Source organism: Ctenocephalides felis, unplaced genomic scaffold, assembly GCF_003426905.1.
Source record: "Ctenocephalides felis isolate EL2017-DRISC unplaced genomic scaffold, ASM342690v1 CF-g0.4_SCAFFOLD_01492, whole genome shotgun sequence".
Classification (NCBI taxonomy): Eukaryota; Metazoa; Arthropoda; class Insecta; order Siphonaptera; family Pulicidae; genus Ctenocephalides; species Ctenocephalides felis.
Genome location: NW_020537646.1, coordinates 54,530,660 through 54,550,744, shown reverse-complemented (window position 1 = coordinate 54,550,744; position 20,085 = coordinate 54,530,660). Strand labels below are relative to the sequence as shown.

At 33.3% G+C, this 20,085-nt stretch overlaps 1 protein-coding gene across 2 annotated transcripts in view; it reads right to left on the bottom strand.

The window, feature by feature from the left end:
- The window catches only part of LOC113371646 (T-complex protein 11-like protein 1), a 186,107-nt gene extending 168,122 nt beyond the window's left edge, over window positions 1-17,985 (bottom strand). The window contains exons 1-2 of one of the 2 annotated variants that reach the window (XM_026612292.1): window positions 17,838-17,985; window positions 16,004-16,154 (exon numbers count right to left, since the gene is read on the bottom strand). The gene's annotated coding sequence lies outside the window, so the exon portion shown is untranslated. The remainder of the gene's footprint in view (window positions 1-16,003; window positions 16,155-17,837) is intronic. The other variant, XM_026612291.1, reaches the window with a different exon arrangement.
- Between the last annotated feature and the right edge of the window lie 2,100 nt (window positions 17,986-20,085).

Sequence of the window (20,085 nt, the reverse complement as noted above, 5' to 3'; positions counted from 1 at the left end):
AGATTGAATCCATAATCAGAAAAAATTAAAAGCTTCAACCAACCGATGTAAAAAATATGCCTAAAAACCGTGAATACTAGTTCTACTATCGTACAAATTGCTGAATACATATACATTATCATTATTATTGATAATGGATTCCCTAGGACCTAATTGTGGGTATAATTACCATTGGTATGCTGAAAAATTAGATGCTGCACGTGTGAAAGTGGCAGATCAGCGCGCCAACGAGAACACTCTGGAGGCCATAATGCTTCGTAGGCAACAGCAAATGGGAATTTTGGAAACGTGCACAATGACTGATGAACCATTATATGGCCCAGAAATAGATGACTCGGTTTAATAATTCAATAATTCGAATTTCTGTACGTAAATCCAATGTGAAACTTTAAACGCGTTTTTCTCAAAACTATGTTTTCTGAATCGGTGACCACTGTAACTCAAAAACCGCTTAGTAAATTTTAATGAAATTTATACAGCTTTTAGAATACATAATAAACTCGGGCCTGATCGAAGGATTTTTTATTATTTCAAAAATTTCAATTTTTTAAGACCAATTAACTGTTGATTTTTTACCCAAAAATCTAAAGTTTTTTTTCTGATGCTGCCATTTTGTTATTTTTTGCAAAAAAAAGAAAACCTTCGATCAGGCGCAGGATTATCTATTTATAAAACTATTTTTTTTATTTGATTGCTTTTAGATGAATCTCTAATGAGTTATAATGGTCACCGCCAGGACCGTTTTTTGAAACAGGGTCAACAAAAATAGCTATAACTTTGGGAATATTTATTATTTTTTTTCTAAAGTTTATGTTACTTTAAGTCAGAACATTGTATAATAATGCCGTATTAATATTTTTGTAAAAAAACATAGTCTAATAACAAAAAAAAATACTGAAAATTCTCATTTTTCGTGCCTCCAAGTACCCCTAACCCCTTAAGCCATACTAAGATCATTGACTTTTCTCCTACATTTCTTTCGTTGAGATTGTTTATAATTTCATATATCAATATATTTGTATGCTTGCTCGGATTGTTTATTGCGATTAGGCTCGATTTGCTATCACTGAAAATGATCGATTTATTTACATTTTTGTCTATAACATATTTTGTTGCTACATGTAATGCCATCAGCTCCGCTATAAAGATGGAGGCAAATTTTGATAAGGTCACAGCTAGATTACGGATGCTTCATTTATGGTGCTTTGAGGCAAAAAAAAATATCAACTAGACAAAATACAATACTCAGCCATTAGGATCTGTCTAGGAGCCATCCGCTCTACCCCAATAAACGCTCTACTGACTGAAGCAGGTGAAACACCGCTAGATATAAGATATAAGTTTATTGGCTAAAAGATTTTTAGTTAAAAAATTGAATAACGCTTGTCATAATGACAATAAAATATCTAGGAGTCAATATGGATAACAAACTCTGCTTCACTGAACACATAGACAAACTCATTCTAAAAGCTTTTCGTACACTCAGCTTCATAACAAGATGCATCAATGACTTCCATAAACTGGAAATACTTTACTGTCTATATACTTCCCTAATCAGACCTATTCTGGACTATTGTTCAATCGTCTGGTCTCCAAACACTGAACAATTGATTAATAGATTGAATAAGGTGCAGTATAGGTTTGAGAAATATGTGTCGAACTTTGCCTACTATAAAATGCTAGGAGAATGCAACGCTGATGACATCATAAAGAAAAGGAGAAATAACACCTTTACCGCGCGTAGAAAAATCACGGACTTGCTTTTCTTAAACAAGATAGTAAACGGCGTTATTGAATCACCACAACTCTTAGAAAAGATACAATTTGTCACTCCAAGGCCAGGATTTCGATCCAATAGATTAATCTGTGCAGCAAAATCCTCAAAAAAGTACGTGCATAATAGCCCTTTAAATAGACTAGCCAAAGAAGTCAATGAGTATTGCGGCAGTTCGAACTTTTTCGATATGCGTTTTTTTGAGGCTAACATAAAGAAAAAACTTAAACACCATAATATTTTGTGCAATTAATTATTTCACCAAATTCATGTTATTTAACCCAAGTATTATTTTATGTTACTTAATTATCATAGTTTTTTTATAAAGTCTACGTGTATGTATGTGTATGTAGTTATGTACTTATATGTGAATGTGCATATATGTGTATGTATGTATATGTATGTGTATTATATGAGTATATATATGTATATCTATATGTAAGTAGATGTGTATGTATGTGTATATGTATGTATATATATATATATATATATATATATATATATATATATATTTTATAGAGGTGCGAAAAAAAATCTTCATAAGACACCGCCATCGTTGATACCTTCCACCTGGCATATTCAAAGAACGTGTGCTCAGCGTCGTCTATTTTATCTGGACATTATTTGCACATTGGCCTGCTATGCAATCCCATCTTAAAAAGATAGGCATTAAACTGTCCATGTCCTGTCAGTAGCTGGGTTAGAAAGAAATCTGTGTCCCCGTATTGTCGAGAGAGCCAGACGCTAATGTCCGGAATCAGACGCGCCGTCCATCTGCCCGTCTCTCCTGACTTCCACCGATTTTGCCACTCTTGTAGCGTTTCATTTTTAATTCTCGACCTTGTTTCTCTGGAATCGTCGCCACTTAATTTAGCGTCATAGAGTTTCACTCTCTCGAAAGCTAGCAAGTCAATCGGTGTGGCTCCTGCTATTACCAGCACGGCTGCTTCTGAGACCGTGCGATAGACACAGGTAACTCTCAGAGCTCCTCGTCTTTGCACTGCCGCTATTTTGCGCCGATAAGTCTTTTGCTTGAGGATATCCGCCCATATCTCTGCTCCGTTAAGCAGTACAGAATGGACTACCTCAAGCAGGACTCGTCGTTTTCGGGTTTGTGGTCCCATGCAGTTAGCCATAATCCTTGACAAGTTGGATACCGTCTTGCTAGCTTTTATGCATGCACTATCGAGATGCTCACGGAAGGATAGCTTCTCATCTATCATTACTCCCAGGTAGCGCAAGGCCCTTGTCGACGTCAAAGTTGTCTCTCCTATGTCTACGGTGAATGGTTTTGGAAACCATTTTTGTCGGGTCAAGACAACCATCTCCGTTTTTTGTTTGGCGAGTTTTAGGTGGTGTTTCTCAAGCCAGGTCTCTATGGTGTCGACGGTCTCTCGAACGAGTAGTTCAGCCTCCTCAATGCTGTCCACTACGATTGTGGCTGCGACGTCGTCCGCAAAGCCCGTGAGTTCCACCTGCTTCGGCAAGGAAATCTCCAGGAGCTCGTCGTAGACAGCGTTCCACAAATCGGCTGCTAAGATTGAGCCTTGAAGTACCCCAGCTGTAACCTCGTGTTCTTGATGACCTTCCGTCGTTTCCACTATCAACTTTCTCACATCGAGGTAGTCGTCTATTAGTCCTAGATTTTCTGGCTTTACGTCAAAATTATGCTCTAGGGCGTGTAAAATATCCTCCCAATTCGCACTGTTAAACGCGTTTTTAATGTCGAATGTGAGAAGGAGACACACTTTACGAGCTTTAAGACTACCACGCCATGCTTCTCTTGCTGTTTCCGTTACCTTCCGAATCGCGCCGATCGTCGATCATCCTTTTTGAAATCCGTGTTGATTCTTAGCAAAACCTCCGGCGCATTCGATGTCGTTGCGCAGTCTGCATTGAATAAGTTTCTCAAGCAATTTGCCGGCGATGTCTAACATGCAGAGTGCTCGAAACGACGATGGCGTTACAGGGGTTCCCTTACCTTTGTCTATTAGAACCAATCTTTGCCGCTTCCAGACCGTAGGAGAGGTGCCGGTCGTCAGACAGGCATTGTAGGTGTTCAGAAGAATATACGGAAATTCCAAGGCTACAATCTTGATCACTGAGGCTGGGATGCCATCAGGGCCTGGTGCTTTGCCAGTTTTTATGGTTTTCGCCGCATCTTGGAGTTCCTTGACAGTGAAGGGCGTAGTTTCACTGTTTTCCACGTATTGTCTCCTTTTCCATGGCGGATGTTTAGGGAATAGTTCTGCTACGATAGAATTCATCAGAGCAGGAGATTTCGGTGCTTCTGGTAAAGCTCTACCAAGTCGTTTTGTAACGATTTGATAGGCTTTGCCCCAGAGATCTTTGTCAAGGTCATTGCAGATTTCCTTCCACAATCCGGCTTTAGCTGATTTTATGGCTTTATTTAGGCTCTTTTTTGCCTGTTTGTACTCGTTTGTATACAAATCTTGGTAGGGAGAGCGTTTTGCAGCTCTTGTGGCGCGGCGACGAAATGCGTGGCATCTTTTCCGTAGTTCGGCTATCTCTTATGACCGCCAATATGCTGGACAGTGCACACCCTGATTTTTTGGTCGTGGCATAGAGGCGTTACATGAGGTGACAATAGCGTTCATAGTTTTAAAAACCGTTTCTTCCGTTTCTCTGCGGGTACTTAGTTTTGGATCAGCTTGAAGAGTAGATGCGTTTTGCTCGAGGGCTGCTCGCAACGCTTCCTGGTCAAGCTTTTTGGCATTCCACCTTCGTTTGCAAAAGTTGCTTGGTCGAGTCGGACCGGATCCAATACTAAATGTCACATGTTGATGATCACTGCCACTATACTCTTCAGTTACAGTCCAGTCTCCAATCATGTTCGCCGTCCTTGGAGTGGCAAACGTAATGTCGAGAATAGATTCCTGATACCCTGGTCTTCTAAAGGTTGTAATACTCCCAGTATTTAACACAGTAAGGTCTAATCTTTCAGCAAAGTCTGCCACGTCAATTCCTCTAGTGTCCGAGTATTCGGCGCCCCATCCTGCCGATTTCGCGTTGAAATCACCAGCTACAATGAAATTTGCCGAGAGTGTCTTCTATGCTTGCCATTTTCTGGCGAAATACGCTGATCCCTTCATTTGGTGAGAGGTAGACGCTTACACAGTAGGTCGTGGGAGTCTTGATCCAGACAAAACCCTCGCCGCTTCCGTTGTCATTGACGGTGATCTTCTTTGAGTTTGTGATCCATATTGCTGCCGTGCCAGATTTATCTGCGAACCATGATTTATTCTTCGATCGATCGATCTTATCTTCAAAGATACGTTGGCGCAGTAGATTCTGCGCCAAGACACATCTGTTCAGATTACCTTCTAGAAATCGCGTCATTTCTGTTCTCTCGTGGCTTCGGCAAGTGCTACACGGAATGCTTTACAGGTACCGGATCCGGCGACATGGCTCCCGCTGTTTCGATCTTCTTTGTCTACTGTACATAGAAAGCATTTTGGCTTTTCCGCGCAGTCTACAGACTTGTCATTTTCCCCGCCGCATTTGTAGCAACACTTGCTTCTGTCTGGTCCCCCGCATTTATGCGTTTGGTGTCCGAAACCGAGGCATCTAAAGCAGCGGACCACTTTAACAACTGGGCGAATGCGACAGTTAACCCACCCAATTCTTATGCGGGCCCCATTTATGGCTTTGATTGCATTAGCCTCTTCTATCTCACAGAAGGCCGCTCGTTGTCCTCTTGATGTGACTTTGGTCAAGTTCACTCGAGTTATTTACAGTTTTGTCGTAAAGTCCCGAATGAGTGCTTTGCGAACGTCATTTTCGGTAGAGACACCACCAAGGTCAAGAATCTCTATCGTCGTCACTGTTCCTATGTTTTCAGTTGCTGACCTTATCGCAGCTGCAAAGGCTGCACTATCTTCGAACTTGGGACTCATTTCCAGTAATACACCTCCATTTCTTGTCTGTTTGATGGACTTTATGTCCACGCCAGTTTTTGTCGGGTTTACTTTTTCCTTGATCTCCTTAAGGATGTCAGCGTACGTTCGTCCTTCAGCTGGTTGAACCAGAACAGCCTTGGTTCTATGTTTCCTCCGAGTTGTCCTATGATGGTTGTTTCTGTGCTTAGCACTATCATTTGTTTCGATTTTTTCGGTTTCCGGTTTCTCGGTTTCCTCCAAGGTTTCTTTCGGATCTCGGGCTCCTTTCTTCTTCGAACTTCGTCGAACCACTTTCGTCCAGTTATTTTCTACAGCCGATTTTTTAGGCGGATGTGTTTCCGCGTCAGAGGTGGGACTAAGTGAAGATAGCAACCTTTTGTTTGTGTTTTGCTCCTGGGTCTTAGGAGTTGGCGTCTGAGTTACACCCGGTTTAATAGTTTTCTCGGGAGAGGTCTGTGTGGTTTGCACTGTCATTGCGAGAGCTTTGGGGGTTGCCGTATATTCTTTCAATGCCAGGTTATATGCTGTATCAATCGACCTAATTAGCTCCTTTATTCTGCTGTGAACATTGTTCCTATCTTTCACATACTCCGCTAGCTCGTCAATTTTGGAGCCAAGTCTCTCCATCGGCGTTTGACGACATCTAGTCGATGGTGCAGAGTTTACTCTGTCACGGTGAAGATTACCGGGAACCTTCTTGCCTCCTTTTACTATAGCGGCTTTTGCCGCATCGTGCTCGGCGTCCATAATTACGTCACCTGTCTCTTGTTTTTGCTTCAGAGCAAAAGGTCGTCTCCGAACGCGGTGCCTTGGGAAGTGGAGGGGTGATCACCCCTACAGCTACCTCCATTACTGTAAGAGCTTGTGACCATTGGAGTGGGAAAAGAAACATCCGCTCCGGCCGTGCACCTTCTTCCTTCATTGGCATCCTCTTGCTCCCGTGGGTGCGGCACGTTGATGCCGGGAGTTTCCACGTACGGTGCGCTATATGGATCATCCACACATCTCTTTCGAGCAGTGTCCCCTCATCCGCTTCCGTATGTGACCCTAGGTCAGATGGTGTGACCAACCAAAAGGGATTTTTTAATTTTTTCCGCGATACACGGATGGTGGCTGTTACTCCTCAGCTCCGATGCCATATTTGGTCCGCGAGGGCTATTTTATTTTGCCCCAATCCGCCGATCTTACGATCGGTTAGGATACCCCCTATCCGCCACCTGGGGACGCGCCCGGTAGGAGTTTGGCTTCTCATATATATATATATATACATATATATATATATATATATATATATATATATATGTATAAATATGTATATATGTGTGTGTATATGTATATAGATATAAATATACAAGTTATGAATTAGCAAACAATATTATAAAACTGTATAAAACCGATTAGCGTATAAATAAATAAATAAATAAATAATATTCCAAGGCATCTAGAAGAATTGGCGAGATTACATATAACTAAACCATATTGGACAAACAGACCTACTCCCCCTTTAATAACGAGCTTTTATGGCCTAAAACCGTATGAGAAATATGTAAAAATTTGCGAAATCAAGTCTTATTATCAATTTCCACAATATTATTCATATAAAAATTCATACGCCAAAACAGAGGCCAACTTAGTAGAAGAATCTATTAAAAATAAACAAATAAAAAATTGGGAATTTGAAAATAAAGTAAACTCAAAATGGCCCGATCACCTTCACATATATACAGATGGTTCAAAAATGGAAGATGAAACTGGATGTGCAATATATATACCTAATCACAAAAATAGGTAAGAAAACTTAAACATGAATTAAAACAGTTGAGAGAAAATGATATAATGAACTATATTATTAATCTTAACAAGTATGATAACACGATTTGGACTTGAATTAAAAACACTAGAATGGACTAATAGTGATCAAAAAAAGGCGAATATGTTTGCGGACTATCAAAGAAACGTTATTTACTCCAAATGAAAATAGTCAACAATCGCGAGTACCTAATAAAATTAATGAGATAAAAGGCACTACAGAAAACATTAAACAGATTATACCAAAAGAAATTAAGAGAAAAATTTCACTTTTAAATATCAAGAAATGCCCAGAAATTGATCAATTAGATGCTAAAATTATGAAACAACTGTCAAGAAAAGGGTTAATATGCTGATTTAAATATTCAATGGAGTGCGACGTTTGGGATATTGGCCAAAGGAACTAAAAAACTCTGGAACAATGAAATCTTACCGCGATACAACAGGCTCATAGGATAACTTATAATAACTAATCGTTTATTCGCACTTGAAGAAGGGCGCAAAGATTGAAAATGAATATAGATGAAGACAAATCAAAACATATCACGTTTACAACGAGAACTCAAAATTGTGACGCCGTATTTATAAATAACATCGAAATTCCCACCCAGTACCAGCATTAATTATTTAGGACTATATCTAGACCGTATTCCCACATAGCGTCCCATATCAAAAAAAGTGCAAAAAAACGATGAAAAAAATAAAAAAAATTGTACTGGCTTATTGGTAGAAAATCGAAAATGTCATACGCAAACAAGACGGATGGAGCTACGGAATAGAATTATGGGGATGTGCAAGTACATCAAACATAAAAATTATACAGCGTACCCAGAACAAAATATTAAGGGCAATGGTAGATGCGCCTTATTATATTCATTACTTCCTTTTTGTATATAAGGATCCTTATTAATATTTAAGATTATTAGGAATAATATATTGAAGATAATGATCCTATTGTATCATTAGTATGTAACTAATGAGACCATCCACAAGGATCTGGAAATTAAAATGTAAATGAAATTATAAAGACCCGAAGTTGTTCTTACCACAACAAAATCGATGATCATTCGAACGCTGAAATGCAAATCATCAACAAAATGGTACCTGCAATATTAAATTATTACAGACAGCTATAGATTCATTCTAGTAGAGGATCTTTTCAATGAAGGAGACCTCTAAACGTCACATATAACATCATCACATAGGCTTATAGAAACAATGTATTCCGATTGTCTATTGAATAATAAATAAAAAAAATTGTAAAAAATGTAACTTGTAAATACTTTGCACACAATAATATACAAGACGATCTTGCTGCATATACACGAGCAGTAAAAATATAAAGTAAACAGATGCTTACAACATGAACGTTACATATCTCATTTTACAATAGTTTAGGTATTTTGGCCATACGTCTTAATCCTATGTGAAATTGCAAATTGTATAATAATAATATTTTCATTTGGAGATATCCAAAATACTTATGTTTATTACCGCCATAATAAACATGGTATTCCCTTGTAATGGTAGGGAATTCTGAAATTTTAGCAATGCAATTGCAATAATGCGGAAGGACGGAGTTTAATATTTATAGTTTTTACTATTAATTTAAAAATCAGTCTAGCAACTTCTGTTTAACAGACACAACTTATACCTTAAAATAAACTGATGGTTCTTGATAAAAATAATTACAATGCCAGAGAAAAGTAAGTAATATTTTACTATTATTTATAAATTTTAGTTTTGTACTCGTAGTTTACAAAGATAGATAAATTAAATAATAAAACAGTAAAACAGTAAACAGTAAAATCAAATTAAATAAAATTGACACACTGCAGAAAAATGATTAGATTATAAAATTATTTGGACTATAGTTTTTTTCGGAAAAATCAGAACAAATGCACAATTGTTAAGAAGCGTGTTATTTTCAAATATTTCCAAAGCGCACTCTCACTTTTTGACTTACCGAAGTAGAAGTTTGTTTTCGCAACAAAATCCGATTTGCTAATGTTATGTTTTCTCGACGTTTCAAGTCATTTTCAACTGAATGAGACCAAATATGAAAAAAAGTATATGTGTGTATGTATTTCTGTGTGTGTGAGAGCCAATTTTTGATCCTTCGTCAACGTTTTTAAAAATTTATAATCCATTCGATGTATCTTGTTGAGGATTAGCATTTATAAATTTGCACGATAATTGGCCGTTTCTTTGTAATTATCAAAAAAAATTAAAAAAATTTCGTCCACGTTTAAGCTCACTATAATGTATCATCTCCGATAATTCAAAATTCAAAAACCATTCGAACGATATTAGTTGGGAATAGTGTAAAAATATCGTGGCGAAAGTATCGATAGTACTCAATATCTAAGCGAGAGTATTTTTCATCAAAATCAAACGTATGTGCAAAAAAGACCAAAAACTCATTAAATATCTTATTGCTATAATATAATGAATTCTATTGCTTGTATCAGATGTGTTTAATCACAATCATTTTCAATATTGTAAAATGTTAACAGTAATTTTTCAATATTAATTTCAAATTCTATTTCAAACTTTTTCAAAAAAAAAAAAGACAAGTTATAGCAGTTGAGTATTTTTGGTTAAAACAAGATAATAGTCTGATACTATATTCAAAATGCAATACTTTTTAAGTATTTTTAAGTAAAATAATATTTTATAATTGTTGAAGATTTTTGTATGAATAAATTTAGCGACCATGCAACTTTACATAAAAGTGCAATATGAAGCCCTTTGGAAAACAGTAAATATTCAATTTAATGACGATCAAGATAATATTTCAACACTTGCACAATAGAACGACATAGAGAAACATATCTTCTGAGCGATGGGATTTAAAGTTTAAATGGTTCCGAAAAACTCAAACCCATATGTTTGCATGTTGATATTCAAAAATTTCAATACATGAGTAATTTACGAAAAAAGGAATCGAAATATAATTTTTTCAAATAATAATACCTATCAATTTCAGTATATTAGAATTTTACGTAAAAAAGAATCGAAATATAATTATTTCAAATAATAATACTCATCAATATCCGTATATTAGTATTTTACGTAACAAAAATCGAAATATAATTATTTCAAATAATAATACTCATCAATTTCAATATATTAGTATTTTACGTAGAAAAGAGTCGAAATATAATTATTTCAATTAATAATACTCATGAATTGCAATATATTAGTATTTTACGTAAAAAATTTGAAATAATTATATTTCGATTCTTTTTTACGTAAAATACTAATATATTGAAATTGATGAGTATTATTATTTGAAATAATTATATTTCGATTCTTTTTACGTAACATTCTAATATACTAAATTTGTTGCGTAACATCACAAAGAAATGCTAATGATAGCAAAATCTGGAAAACCGCATACTATCGGAGAGAAGTTATTTTTGCCAGCCGTTGAAGAGGTTTTGAAAACCGTTTTACACAAACCTGCTTCTGACATTATTAAAAGAATTCCCTTAAGCAACAACACTGTTGAAAGACGTATTGAAGAAATGATTTCTGATATTGAAAGCTTCTTGTGTAATTATTTGCAAACAACACATTTCTCCATTCAACTGAACGAGTCAATTTTACCTGGTAATGAAGCATTGCTATTACCATATGTTCGTTTTATAATGAATGAAAAAAATTACGACGAATTGCTTTTCGCAAGAGCTTTAACAACTGACAGCAACGGCTAAACCATATTTCTTGTTATGTAGAACTACTTTATTGTTATGAAATTTTAGGCTTGGACTGCATAAATCTCTTCAAGTAGTTATTGATGCAGTCAACCGAATCCGAAGCAGCGCCTTCAATTCGGGTTTATCTGCCCAGTTATGTGATGAAAATAATCAACACTTTCATCAATTACTTCTTCATACAGAAGTATACGGGCTATCGAAAGGCTTATGATTGACAAGATTTTTTGCGCTTTTTGAGACTGTCTTAGAGTTTCTGGATTTTGAACATAAATGTTTAAAAGACAGTTTGATAAAATGTAAAACAGTCATCGCGTACTTAACGGATTTATTTGCTGTATTTAATGTGGTTAATTTGCAATTGCAAGGCAACGGTTTAATTTTGATTAAAACTAATCGATTTTAGCAGCATTTCTATCAAAACTGATGCTAATGAATGAGAATTTTCACAGTTTCCTAATTTGTCACAGACAAAGTGTCAGAAAGACGAAGTTTCAACCTATGTTGAACATTTAAAAGCCCTCTATTCTGATTATAAAACTACATTCGAAGATATTTTGTCATTGGTAATGCCAACGTGGATAACTAATTCATATGGTGACATAGAAGAAACGAATGTAATGACACAAGAGGAATTGGCCAAATTAAGTACCAATAAAGAGCTTAAGATTGAATTTAAAAAGGGATATCAAAAATTATGGCTCCAAACAAGCATACCTGTCGCTTATCCCATATTATGAAATATGGCAAAAAAAAATTTAATTTCATTTCCGTCGTCATAATTAAAAGAAAAGGGGTTTAGCTCTGTCACCAATCTACTAACGAAAAAGAGAAACAGGCTAGACATTATTGAGCGAGGAGATTTCAGATTATCTTTCTAAATTGTCGCCAAATCTTGACAATTTTCTATTAAAACATGAAATTCATCCTTCTCATTGAAACATTAATTTAAACATTAATTAAAAATTTGATCCTTATCAATACATTTACAAATTTATAAAAAATAAACAATAGGTAAGTAGGGGGACCATAATATATCGACAAGCATCGCATAAGTTTAGGAACCTATGCTTTAAAAGGAGAATCAAAATTTTCAAAATATAAAAAAGTCATTTGTTTCGAAAATTGATTTTTTTCAAGGTTTCCAAAAAAGTTTTTTTTATTTTAATTTTCGGTAAGGAAAGTTCCAGCACGAATTTCCTTAAGGCACGATGTCAAGCACCACTATTTATAGTATGAAATGTGCAATAAATCTTCTGCAATCAAATAGTAATTTTTATTTTATAAAAATGATATATATTGAATAATAGACAGAAATATATAATTTCTTTGCATCTTTTATTAATCTTTGCACAATATTTCTAAAATACGTTAAAAATTTCACTTCAAAACAACAAATGGGAAAGTATAAAGATAAATGAATTCATCTTTATACTTTCCCATTTGTTGTTTTGAAGTAAAATTTTTACCGTATTTTAAAAATATTAAACCTCTCTTAATTGATAATCGTAAGGGCCGAATTGTATGTATTAATACATACAATTCGACGCTTACGATTATCAATTAAGAGAAGTTTAAGATGCAATTTTGGATATCTTAAATAATAAAAAATCAAATTAAAATAATCTAACATAAAGTACAGGGGCGTAACGTGCCTTGGCGGGGCCCCATATCAAAATCGGTTTGGGGGCCCCCCTAAAGATTTTTCATAATTTAAAGAAACATAAAAAGATTAATAAATTCATTTAATAAAATTAAAAGAACATTTATTTATCAAATTTTTAAATATACATCGAATATTATTTTTAATATTTTACAAGTAACTAAAATTAAATATTCACTCTCCTTGCCTTTTTATCAGCAAACTAATTTATTAAGTCATTTATAGCTGATGATGTTTTTAGTTTTTCTAATATTTCTGCCTCTATGGACAATAGAGACAGGTCTGATAGCCGTTCCTGTTTTATTGATGTTCTGAGGTAATTTTTAATTAATTTTAATTTTGAAGAACTTCTTTCAGCAGTTGCGGTTGTAACTGGAAGGGTCAAGAATAAAATGCAAGCTGTTATTACATCCGGAAAACTGGATGCAATACTATTAAATTTTATTAATAATAATTCAGCGAGTTCCTTAATGGAATGAATATTTTCGATTTCTGATTTTAAGCATGCTTTTAGAGCCATCAATTGATCGCAAAGATTACCTGATAGATCTTCGCAGTATTTTGTCGTCAGTTTTCCGGAAGCAATTATTATTTCTTCATTTGAAGAAGACATGAGTTTTTCCGGTTGCAATATTCTAAAGATACTGTTTACGTCACAAAGGTTTTGAAACATTTGTTTTGTTTGAGAAATTAAAATATCTAAACAGCAATAGTACACGTTTACTTTAAAATATGATTCAGGGTCTAAAATTCTCTCGTCTTGTGATAACTCATCGAAAAATCAATTGTTATCTTCCGCTTCTTGTTTTTAAAAATTGTTTTAATATTCCAATTCTTTGCTAAATCCTTAGTATTCCTTAACAAAATAATGAATGAATCTTCATGCTTCAATTCGCGCAGACTCTTTAAAAGATTTCCTAATAGTATGCTAATTTGTTGTAAGTCATTACTCACATCCTGTAGAGCTTTCGAAATTGGATTAATAATTTGAAAAAATAAAGAAAAAAATGTTACGAGCACTAAAAAATCATAGCTTTCTAAAAGGTTAATTAAATTCTTACATCTTTTTTTTAGAAATTAAATTTAATTTATACAGAGTTTTTACTATTAATAAATAGTTTTTGCTTATTGCTAATAAGGCGTCGTTCCTTGAAGACCATCTGGTAGGGCATACCCTTTTAAATGCTACTAAATATTCCTCGGAAGAATCTTGATTTAGCATTGACCAGCGTTGTATGCTATTGCCAAAAAAGTGTATATTTTTTCGATTTAAGAAATTTTTGGCACTTTTTTTATGACTTCATCTTTTTTCTGTTCAATTTTTCGTTTCATAGCTCCGCTGGCGTAATCTCTTTTCTTTTCACTCATTGTTTTCTTTAAATCACCACTAACACTTTTCCACAAATCACCACTAAACCAAAACACTTTCAATATATAAAACCTTCGACTAACTCTGGCAATTATCATATGATTGTATTTTTTCTAACGTCTTTAGTTCAGTACCAAATGTTGTACTTCTTGTCGATTTTGGGTCAGTTGTAAAAAATATTACTTATTAAAAGAAATCCCTGCTGTTCGTTCGTCGCTTGTCAACATATCATTGTATTTTGGGTACGCATAACTGTACATTGTTTACTGAGGGTTTATCATTGATTATTGAGGGTTAAACGGGGAAACCCCGTAGGCCAAACATGCCTATAATCGATGTAGGTTGTCTCGACAATGATAATAAATTAATTTTTTGACTTTGTCGTTTGTGAAATAAATAAAAAGTTTTTCTCAATTTCTGTTAACGCTCGTTGGGGACCCCCTGGGCCCGGGGGCCCCGTATCATTGATACGGCTGATACGGCGGTAGTTACGCCCCTGATGAAGTACCAGTGTTATGTTATAGTTATGTTTAATACTGTACGTTAGAAATTACAATTGCCAACTAGCTGTAAGTGGAATTCTGTCTTAAGGCAATTAAGGCATCGTGCCTTAAGGCAAATTGCTGGAACTTCCCGTACTAAAAATTATTAATTTTTTTAAAAACAATTTTGAAAAAATAAGATTTTTGAGAAACTATATATATGGACAAAAAATTACTTTTTTTTGAAAAAAAAAAATTTGAAAAAAAAAAAAAAATTAAATTTTTTTTTTTGAAAAAAAAAATTTTTTTCTTTATTTTGACATATTGTGGAAGATCTGAACTTTTTTTTTCAAAACAATCGTACTGATTTAACTGCATAGGGTCAAAATATAAAGCGCGTAAGCGCCGCGTCGCTGTCTAACGCATAAGCATTGGTACGGAACCCATAGAAATGTTAACAAAATGTATACTTATTGTTAAAATCTTTATAAAATATCTGATAATTTGATGTGCATATGTCTGATGATCATTTTTGACCGCCAAATGGCTCATTTTTTTACTTTTTCCTCCATATCTCCGAAACTGCTAGACCTACCTTTATGAAAATGTTATCGATTCTTCATCTTGTCAATACAAGTGAAATGTTTTTTGAATTATTTAAATCGGACGCTCCGTTCTCTTAAAAACTGAGTTACCGGTTTCGGCACTTTTTGCCCCGTATTTTCGGAACGGCTAGACCTGCCTTCGCCAAAAACTAATCAGCACGTCTCCTTATCAATACGAATCGAATGTTTTTTAAATTATTCAAATCGGTTGCTCCGTGTTCCCGAAATCGTCGACGAAAATTTGTATCCGCACATACATACACACACGTACATACATACACACACACATACACACACATACACACACACACACACACACACATACATCCATTTTTTCTAAGGTATGCCAAAATGTTCAGAAACCTTTGAAACGTAAAGATATATAAAAATTTTCATTTTCGATTTTTTTGCGATTACTATAACTTGCCCTACGGGAAGTTAAAAAGCAAATATGAATATATCGTACGAAATTATGAAAATTATAGACTTAATTATTGAAGAAATTATGTTGTGTGGTAAAATCAAGTGTGATATTGTTCCTTTACAGTATATACTATATTATTTTTGTATGAATTTCTTATACTGCTTATGCTAAAATCATAAATGAATCACAAAGGCAAGGATATTAAAAAGTATAGGATAGGATTTTAAAAAAATGGCACCTTTAAATTGTAGACTTGGGTCCAGGATAAAGTCTGTCGGCTCCAATACATATATTGGATGCGAAATGAGGTGCCTTATATGCAGGGCCAGATTTAGAAAGTTGGCGCCCTGGGGCACTGACAAAAATGCCGCCCCATCCCTGAAAATTTACTTCAATTGTTTTTATATATTAAACCCGAACCAAAAATTATAATTAAAAAAAAATGTTTTTTGAAAACCTTGAGTTTTTTTATATTTCGATTTTTTTTTTGAAATTTTGAACTTTTTTAAAGCAATCGCGCTGCACAGCTAATGTATAGAGACAAAATATAGATGCGCGTAAGCGTCGCGTCGCAAACTAACAGAACCCATGGGTTACAGAACCCATAGAAATGTAAACAAAATTCAAACTTATTATTAAAATATCTATAAAATACCTGATAATATGATGTGCATATGTCTAATGATCACCTTTGACCGCCAAATATTTCTTTTTCAAATTTTATTTATTAGTTCACCGAAACCCATAAACCTGCATCCCACAAATTTAAGCAGTTCTTAATTTTGTCAATATATGTCAATTTTTTTAATGATATCGGACGCTACGTTTCTCAAAAACCGAATTACCGTTTTTAGCATTTTGGCCTGTATCTTCGCCTGGACGTCTTCAGCGAAAGTTACGACTTCACTTGGAATCATCAATAGGAATCGAATCATTCGAATCGGTTGATCCGTGTTCTCGAAATGGACTTGAATAATTAATAAAATATTATTTTGTATTGATGGGGAGACGTGCTGATTAGTTTTTGGCACAGGCAGGTCCAGCCGTTTGGAAAAATGGTAGTTGAGTTTCGATTTCCTCTCTGAAACAGCTACGCAGTTTGATTGCTTTGAAAAAAGTTCATAATTTTCAAAAAAATTTAATATACATATAAAAAAAAGTTTTATAAAGGGCATTTTTCTCATTTTTCTAAAAATTGTAAAGCTCTTTATAAAATGTAATTTTCAGTACAAGAAGTCCCAGTAATTTGCAGTAATTAATAGAACAATGCCATGCGTCACTAGTTTAATTTTTTTTTCGGCGCTATAAGCTTGGAATTTGTCATCCTAAGAGGGCTCGAGATCTGAAGAACATATTGTTCTTAAACTTTCAGCTAATTTACGAAACTTTACATTAGCCAAATTGATAATAACTAATTAACCAATTTGATAATTTACGTTCGAAGAGGGAGGCAAAGCAAAATAATAAATTTTAATAATCGGCTATTTGAACCCAAATTTTGCATTGCAATCATATTATGTTTTGTTAATAATATTTTTTGAAATAAAAAATGTTATTGAAAAAATAGTTAATTACATCGTATAGCATTTTTTTCTCACAATCCAAATTTTGCCGCCCCCGAAAATCTGCCGCCCTGGGCAGTAGCCCCGACTGCACCTACTGTAAATTCAGCACTGCTTATATGGTACTTACGTCGGTGTACATTATTTCAAAATATTTTCTTAAAAAAAATTTATATTTATTTGTAAATATATCGTTGTCATAAACTATATTTCTAAAACTTATTATATCAAAAATTTAAGCCTTACATCAAGATCAAAATAGAAAAAAAACTAACATAAAGAATTGGTTTCATGAAACCATTGTACAAATACTAAAACGAATCTTTCACATTAGATAGTAAATACTTAATAATAGAAATATCGATATTATGATATAGCAATAGTTTAAACGCGAAAATGGTTAAAACTACTACTCACAATATAAACATAGTAATGGTTTAATAATTGAATAAATTTCCGAGGAAAAATCAGAACATTTCTATAAAATTGCCTGTTAGTGAAATTAATTACCTGTGTGTAAGACCTTGGAAAGGTTTATTAAACTGTACTTTACGAATTTTAGTTTCAAATCACAAAAACATTTTCACAAAAATTTATTTTTATAGTTTTTTTCATTAATTAGATAAATTTTTCACATTACAAAGTAAACAAATGTCAAAAACAGCTGTTACCAAAATAAGAGTTTCGAGAGTGTGCTTTTATGGAGTAGTGTTAACCAACACTCAAAAGTGAAATCCTTACGTCAAAAGAATCTGTGTCATTTTGCTTGAAACAGATTGAATACTTTTTAAAATTAGTCTTTTGATTTCTATTATTTATATTGTATTAATTTTTATTTTCTATTACTGTATTATCGCGTGTTAAAGGCAACACTGAAATCTACTATTGTACGCAGCTGTTCGAATGCAACCTCTTTCCTATTAATTGTGTTTTAAATATAGAATTGTGTTCTAGAAAGTAGAAGTTAGGTATATTTATATACTAAAGTTATAACATACTTTTGAGAAATGTAGAATTTAGGGCAGATAACTTATAGATAATTTGCGATAAACTTTTATGTGAAATTGTTCAGCTAGCTGTACCCTGTCATGTTTTGCTGTGGCACATTGTGATTAAACGGTTGAGAGATGAGAAATAAAACGAAGTATATATTTTATAAAAAATTAATTTTGCAATATTTGTGGATACACAATATTATTTGCCTTTCAACTCCTTGTATATATATAAAGTCTATCTGGCTTTCCAAATCGAGCACATAAACAAAAAGTTGACCCTGAGAAAAATAATCCTGATCTATTTTCAAGCAATAATTTGGATTTAAAGATGTATTTTATTGATTTACAAGAATTGTAATATTCAATGTTTATGTGGGCTTAATATGTTTTAGATAGCAAAAGATAGTATGGAACTAGACAATGGTTATCAACAACTAAACCAAAATCTCCCCACTAAACCAAAATCCGTAATATTTAAGCAATTTTTTCTAAAAAGAAAATTACATTTGTAAGTCATTTTTATGTAATATTAGTGTGAGAAATATGTGATACTTATGCCTATTGTATGTAATGTAGATTATGTAGCATGAATTATGAATACGCATATAGACACATCTGTATATACGAACACACACATACATGAACTTAAGAACGCATCCAGTATAGAAATATGTAAATATGTAAAAAGATATTTCTATGTTTTATAAAATAAAAATGTCATAACAATAATAATTGTTTTTATCAAAAACTCATGGCCTCTTTGTTTCCCACATTACAAATGCATATACACACATAGTATATATATATATATATATATATATATATATATATATATTCAATAGATAAGTCCTGGATTTTTTCAATATATATATATATATATATATATATATATATATATATATATATATATATTATCTTGATATTGTTTGTTTCGACTTTGAAACATTATATGATACAGTTTTCGACTTGTGGCTGCAAAACTGTGTCATATATATATATATTATATAAAATTCTTCTGTAATTATCTATGAATTGATACTCCTCCTGAATGGTTATTCGGATTTTATTAAATCTTTATAGGGAATTATGAAACTATAGTAATATTGTAGAAATAAGTGGAAAAAATTGCAAAAAACAACATACTGACACATGAGAACTGTCATCTGCCAAAAATGTCGGTTTACTTGAAATTTGAATTCAGTTTGTTTAAGCGAGCCTTAGTTGTAATATTCATATTCATGATTATAAATAAGAAAAATTTAATATCCACAATATCACTGCCGAAAACCAGCTGAGATGTGCCAGAAATTAAAACAATATATGTTTGGCAGTATTTTAGTTTAATAAATAACACAATACTTCCAAAATTGCATATACATTATTTTTTTAAACTTATGCATGTTGTATTTTGCTTTACTTTACTAAATTATTTAAATACAAATGAATATTTCTTCTTATTGAAAAAATTATTTAGAATTTTGTTTCTTAGATTGAACAGTGCCATATGAACTAGATTTTACAAATTAATTTACTTTAGATTTAAAGTATAATAATGTTTACTGAATTATTAGTAAGAAATTGTAATTGTCGAAAAGCAACTATAGGGTACTCTATTATAAAAATTACCGTAGATAATATATTTAATCTTTCTTAATTTCTTATACTGATCAAAAAACTGCATTTTTCAATACGCATATAGCTTATGCTAAGACAATAAAGAAAACACAATAAACAGAATATTATAAAGTATAGAAAAGGATATT